At 50.1% G+C, this 6,939-nt stretch overlaps 1 long non-coding RNA gene across 2 annotated transcripts; it reads left to right on the forward strand.

The window, feature by feature from the left end:
• Positions 1 to 480: 480 nt before the first annotated feature.
• LOC127672838 (uncharacterized) lies at positions 481 to 6,045 on the forward strand. Of its 2 annotated transcripts, none has more exons than XR_007975027.1 (3): positions 481 to 572; positions 3,834 to 3,952; positions 5,692 to 6,043. It is a non-coding gene; the product is annotated as an uncharacterized LOC127672838 (long non-coding RNA). The 2 variants fall into 2 exon arrangements; XR_007975028.1 differs by lacking the exon at positions 481 to 572 and adding an exon at positions 773 to 887 and having other exon boundaries at positions 5,692 to 6,045.
• Positions 6,046 to 6,939: the final 894 nt, after the last annotated feature.

The following is a 6,939-nucleotide window of genomic DNA, read 5'->3' on the forward strand; positions in this document are numbered from 1 at the left end:
CTTAGAAACCAGACTTGCAATCCCAGCACTTGGCAGATTGAGGAAGGCAGGTGAAGTGTTCAAGGCTGGTCTCAGCTACCTAGCAAGCACCGGGCTACGTGAGGTCCTGTCTCGCATAAATAAAACAAGGGGCTGGCGACGTAGCTCAGCTGATAGAGAGCTTACGCTTGTCTAGCAAGCTCTGTCTTGGGTCTGATTACAAGACCCTCCCTCCCCCCAGCCTCCTCCCTCCCCAAAATCCAACCAACCAAATAAAGCAGGTATGGCGACACATTTGTAATCCCACCACTCAGGCGGTGGGGCGAGGCAAATCCAAAATTCAAGATACAGGTTATTCTAGTTACAAGTTATCCTGGGAGGAGGAAAGAGGAAAAAGATTGGGAAACTGAGGCTGAGCTGGTGGCTCCCCTTTCGGGTCATCAAGGCTCTCTTTGTGTGCCTGACAGGGGGCGCTCTTTCCCAACTCCCTGGCCCCGTCAGCCCGCGCGGGGCAAGGTCCCCCTAAGAAAACCTTGGAGCGATTTTCCTTTCGCGCGAACTCAGCGCCTCCTTCCAGCCGCGAGGTCTCTAAGGTGAGCCTTGCACAAATGCGTTGCAGATGTTTCTCCTTCCAGATCGGCTACCGCGGCGCGGCGCCGCGCGCCTCCAGCAGCCGCGCGATCCTGCAGCGATCCGGCCCGCATTTTCCTTTCCACCCTCCAACTTTTGCAAGCTGTAGTTATTTGATAATGATTTTTTTTTTAAACCTCTCCCAATAATTGTTATCCTCCCCGCCCGGTGCAGCTCAGGTGATGGGTGCAGACGGTAGACGCCTCCTCCTCTTCCCGGGCGCGCAGCCCGAGGCCCTGGAGTAAGGAGCCACAGCCCAGCCAGCAGAGAAAGCCAAGGTTAAGCGCCCCGGGACGACCCCAAACGGCCCCCCACGATGCTTTTCTTTGCACTCTATACCCTCCTGGAGCCAGGCCACCTCTCCCTAAGCTTACTCCGGGGTTGTGACTATCTCAACTGGATGGGTGCCACAGGCATAGGGTTCTGCGGAATGCAACCCTTGGGGTATTGAGGACCTACGGTTTTCCCAAGTCCTGAGTTGACTCCAAAGCAATCCAGAACGATCCCTGCCTTTGGGGATACCGGTTCAAGAGAAAATCGGGGCCACCACCCTCACCTGGAAAGATGACAAGGCATTCCCACAAGAGAAAAAGCAGCGCCGCATTCAGAAAGCCGCTTCTCTTACTCCGTAACTTTCCTTAGCGCCCATGGCCTCCGCAAAGGATCATGGCCTGCCTGGGTGAAAGCTTCCTTAAGGTTCCTCTAAACACAAGGCAGAAAGCAAGACTACCAAGGTGGGGCTGGATCGGCCAGCCCCCCCCCCCCCCGCCCCCAGGTGAGAGGAATAGCCCAAGTGAACTCCCATCTCCCCTCAAGACTTTGTATCTAGTCTGTTCGAGGCAAGGTTCACTGTGAAGCCCAGGCTGACCTTGAACTCATGATCCTCCCTCCTCAAGCCTGTCAGTTACAAGTGTGTACCGGGAGACCAGGCTCCTGGGTTTATAGCTGTTTTGCTGTTGTTGCTGTTGTTTCTTTTCTGTTTAGAGGGTTCTTACATTTTATTTATTTATTTTGTGGGAGTAGGGGTAGGGAGAGCATATACCAAAGCCTGCCTGTGGCGCTCAGAGGACAAGCTCTAGGGGTCAGTTCTTGCCTTCAACCACGTTGTGGGTTCTAGGGATCAAACTTAAGTCGGGGCAAGCTGCTTTACCCACTGAGCCATCCTACCAGCCCTTCTATGTGTTTAAAGGGGAAGAGCCCTTTGCTAGAAGGGGAAGAACATCTCAACCTCAGCTTGGTTGCATCGACTAGATAGTTCAGAAAGTTCTGCTAAGCCTAAATGAATTGTAAGTTTGTCAATACACGGGGTGGAATTTATTAACTCTATAGCCATCAGCAGGGACTTAATGGGGGCGGGGACAGGGAAACATGAAACAGTTCTACCGGACAATGTGGGGGACTTGGAGGAAGCAGGGCGTCAGCTGAAGCTGGCCCTCTCCAGATCTTCTCAGAGATCCCCAATCTCTGGAGCCATTGCCCCCACCTGGGATAGAGAGAATAAAGTCACCAAAGAAACACCGTCAGCGGCTGTGTCTCCGCTGGCACGGAGCCCTGGGGTTCGGTGTCAGCACTGGGGAAGGTGGAGGCGGGAGGCTCTGGAGTCCAGTGTCACCCTCAGTTGTATAATCATTCATGGTGGGGTCGAAGGCAGCCTGGGCTACATGAGACCCTGAGTTTAAAAAAAATAAATAAATAAATTCGATGGCTTAGGATTCTATCACTTTTTGGTTTTCTTTTGGTTTCTTTTTTCAAACTAGTTTGAGATAGGGCCTTACTATATAGCTTATCCCAAAACTTATGACAATCCTCCTGAGTATGCCTAGAATTATTACAGATGTCTACTGTAATGCCTGGCTTTCAAATGTTCCTGTGATCAGGGCCTTGCCACAGACTTGCCTCCTCCAGGAAGCCTTCCTATCAGCACAGCTAGGACAGTCTTCTCTAGACTCACACTCAATTACATATAGACTTGGGGTGGTCCCTGTATATCTGGAGCCCCAGGGAGAGCTCGGTGTGCTCCCTCCTCTCGTTCCTAGCGTGGAGCTAGCTAGCACAAGCTCTCCTCTCCCGAAGTTTGTTCCCAGGGCTCCAGAGGACACAGCATCCTAGAGGCAGTGTCAGGAGGATCGCTGTGAGCTCCAGGACAGCTGGGGCTACACAGAGAAACCCTGTCTCAAAACAAAACAAAACAAAACAAAACGAATAATTGATCAATGAGTAAACATAAAGGAGAACGGCTCAGCAGATAAAATGTTTGCTATACAAGCGCAGGACCTAAGTTCAGATCTCTCGCACCTACATAAAAAGCCTGGCACGGTCCCTAACACCAGCTCCGCAGCGTGGAGTGAAGCGTGGAGACCGGAGGCTCCTAGGGGCTCTCTGGTATTTAGTCCAGAGGAGACAGTAAACTCCCGGTTCAGTCAGAGATCCTTTCTCACAAGTGGAGATAACTGAAGAAGACCTGCATGCCGAACTCTATCCCCGAATGAGCAAAGCACACCCTACACGTGTGCACCAACGCATAGAGATACCGAACTTCAATTTTAAAATGCAATAACCAGCCCTTTTCACCGGTCTACCGCTCTAGGCCATCGTGTTGTGGGACCCTCTTCTGGGCCTTTGAGAGACTGTCTCTTCCTGTCTCCAGTCAAGAAGCTGAGAGGCCCTCGCTGCCTGCCAGAAGGGGGCTCCCCAGGCGCCTCCCCGGCCAGCCTGGAGGAGGGGATTTGAATGCCTGGCTGGAGGCCCCCTGTCTGAACAGAGGCAGGATTTATCTCAGTTTGGGGAGGTCCAGGGCTCTGGGCCCTTAAATCCTCATTACTCCCATCTAAGAGGCGGCTATGATCTGAGAGACAAGATGTATGGATTCCAAATTGGAAACAGCCCGGTGGGCTGCGGGGTGGGAGACAGACAGGGAGAGAGGGTTAGGGCTGATCTCTGGGGAGCCCAGGACAGCAGAGGAGTCCTGCAGACACAGTCACAGGAAAAGGAGGAGGAGGGAAGAGAAAACATTCCAGTCAGGCTCCAGGGAAGAGAGTTGTACAGCGATGGAGCTTAGCCAAGTCTGCGAGTCCAGGCGACCTCCTTGAGAAGACTGGGGCGAGGGCAGGCCAGTGCCGCTCACCACTTGAAGGGCCTGGCTCCAGGGCACACACCCTGGTGGGTCCTGTCTCACCACCCACAGGCACCCCTGGAAAGTAGAAAGCACCCTGTTTGTTTTACAGATGGGGAAACTGAGGCTCACCAGTCCTGTGTGGATCTACCCAAGGTCTCCCAGAGTACCTGCAGAATTGGGGATCCAACCTAGCTGCCACCACTCTGGGAATACAGGGCAAATGGGCGGGTAAGGTTCGACTTCTCTTTATTGTTCTGATGTGCTCCTCCCCCAGCGCCCCCCCACACACACCTGGAGGACTTCATGTTAGAGACAGAGAGCACAAGTTTCTCCTTAGATGGAGATCCTGATGAGCAGAGACAGAATTTCAGTGGTATGTTCAACTATAAGAACAATTTTAGGGGATGAAGACCTTGGCTTAGTAATGCAGCACTGACCTAGCTGTGTGAGGCCAAGGAGAGAGGGAGGGAGGGGAGGGGTGGAAGGGGAAGAGGAAAGAATGGAGGGAGGGAGGGAACGTTCTTCATGGATGTGGTAGTACATGTCTGCAATCCCAGCACTTTCAGAAGCAGAAGATTGCCACTAGTGTGAGGCTAGTCTGGGCTATATACTAAGATCCTGCCTGAAAAACAAAAAGATGAAGAAAAGGAGAAAGAGGAACAGGAGGAGGGAGAAAGAAAAAAGAAAGGGAAAGGGAAAAAAGAAGCATTGGGAAAGAAGGAAGGAAGGAAGGAAGGAAGGAAGGAAGGAAGGAAGGAAGGAAGGAAGGAAGGTGTGTGTCTGGGCCTATAATCTCAGAACTCAGGCAACAGAGCCAGGAGGATTGCCAACCTGGGCTACATTCCTAGATCCTTCCCCAAGCAAAAAGGAAGATAAGAAGCAAGGAGGGAGCCAGGCGGTGGTGGCGCACACCTGTAATCCCAGCACTTGGTAGGCAGAGGCAGGTGGATTTCTGAGTTCGAGGCCAGCCTGGTCTACAGAGTGAGTTCCAGGACAGCCAGAGCTATACAGAGAAACCCTGTCTCATCTTGAAAAAACAAACAAAAAGCAACAAACAAACAAACAAACAAACAAAAGCAAGGAGGAAGGAGAAAGGGAGACAGAGAAGGAAGGAAAGAAACAAGGAAGAAATATGGCTGGCTTGCAGGATATAGGAGATTTACAGCTACACCATCCCATACTGTCCAAATTTTCTGTTACTGGATATATATTAACTTGCAGAAACGTATTCCAATACTTTATGAAAATTTAGAAACATGCAGCTGTCTTGAGCCAACGAGGCTGAGTATAATACCTTCCCTAAACTCCGCCGTTAACCTTGTCTGATGTTTTATCTGCCCATCCTGCCAGCCAAAATCCATTTTACATTTTTTTCTAATGCATTTTAACATAAATTGCAGACACCAGTCCTACAACTTCCACTAAAAGCTCCCACATGAATATCTGCAAGCATATAGCATGTCTCTATATGGCTGTCTATGTAGCCCAGGCTAGCCACAAACTTGTAAGCGCTCCCACCCCCACCCTGTCTGGGATTCTAAGCATGAACCACTTCTCATGGCAAAGTGTTGTTTGTTTACATGAATTTATTTAATTTGTGTGTGTGTGTGTGTGTGAGAGAGAGAGAGAGAGAGAGAACACATGCTAATGTACCAATGTGCCAAGTAGAAGGGAAGGAAGAAAATGGAAAAGAGGGATGGGGAGGGAGGGAGGGAAAGCGAAGGAAGAGGGGGGAGAGGGAAAGGAAAAGCAATGTATATCAACATATATTAACAACCAAACCTTCCCAGATTGGACATTGCTACATGGATTTCTGAGGAAAGTAGGGGGAAAGTACGTGGTCTAACCCCATCACCACCACCACACACATACACACACACACACACACATCCTGCCCTAAAGCCAGAGCATTCCTTTGCTTTTGTTGTGATTGTTCTGTTTTGACTTTGAACCCTCCCTCCGCGCAGGGCTGAGCCGTTGGCATGGCTTCCTTTGCTTCATACCCAGTGGTTTATGACATCGTCATCACTTCTCAGAGACGGTGAACGGTGAAAGACGGTTTAAAAGACAGCTCGCATTTCTCAAAGCAACGAAGAAGACACGGCTACGGTTTTGCTTTGAAGCACAACGGAAAGAAAAGAGAAGAAGAAGGGGGTGGGGCGGGGGATCCACTTGCTGTAACGTTTAACACCCAGAGATAAATGGGCCACCTGTGCATCTCGCGATTGGCTTCCAAAGTTTCAATAGCGGCAAGAAACGGCTCAGCCTCAGTGGATAAGTCCCAATGATGCAGGGCTCCGCAAGCTTTGAGTAATCTCCCCAGAGCCTCGCCTGACGCTCCCTCACTCCTAGTATATGTGCTTTGGGAAATGGCCAACCTATCGCAGATGAATGGATAGCTGGGAACAAAGAACTGAATGCAACAAAGCTAGTCACAATCCCCCCTTCCAGATATGAAGCACATGCTGGCCTTGAACTTGCTGTGGAGCAGAGGATGACCTTGAACCTGTGGTCCTCCTGCTTCTCCATCCCTCCTACCTCTCAAGTCATGATGGGAAACCATGCCATATTTACTCTGTGGTGTGTGTGTGTGTGTGTGTGTGTGTGTGTGTGTGTATAGAACTTATGTCAACTGGACAAGCACTCTACCAACAACACAGCTCCAGCCCATTTTGTTCCGTTTTATTTTGTTTTGAGTCAGACTGATTTTATATAAAATTATGTTTATCTAGATAATGGGGAGGGGACACGTGAGCCATTATACAATGATAATCAGGGGACAACTTTTAGGAGTTGGTTCTCTCCTTCCACCCTGCAGGTCTAAGGACTGAAGGTCAGGCTTGGCAGGAAGCAGCTTTACCCCAGTTTTTATGACCATACATAACACACACCATATACACACTGGCGTCAGTCACGTTTTCTTTTCTGATTTTTTGTTTCGAGACAGGGTTTCTCTCTGTAGCCCTGGCTGTGCTGGAACTCACTCTGTAGACCAACCTGGCCTTGAATTCACAGACATCCACCTGCCTCTGCCTCCCAAAGACTGCTGAGATGAAAGGTGTGCACCACCATGTTCAGCTACTCATATTTTCATAGCAACAAAATCTAAGAGTCTGTAACTTAGCTAGCAAATGAAGCATATACCATTTTTGTCCGTGTTGGGATTTTGTTTGTTTGTTATTTCGGAGTGCTCAGTACAGTACCCAAGACTTTGC

Source organism: Apodemus sylvaticus, chromosome 22 (genome assembly GCF_947179515.1).
Source record: "Apodemus sylvaticus chromosome 22, mApoSyl1.1, whole genome shotgun sequence".
Lineage (NCBI taxonomy): Eukaryota > Metazoa > Chordata > Mammalia > Rodentia > Muridae > Apodemus > Apodemus sylvaticus.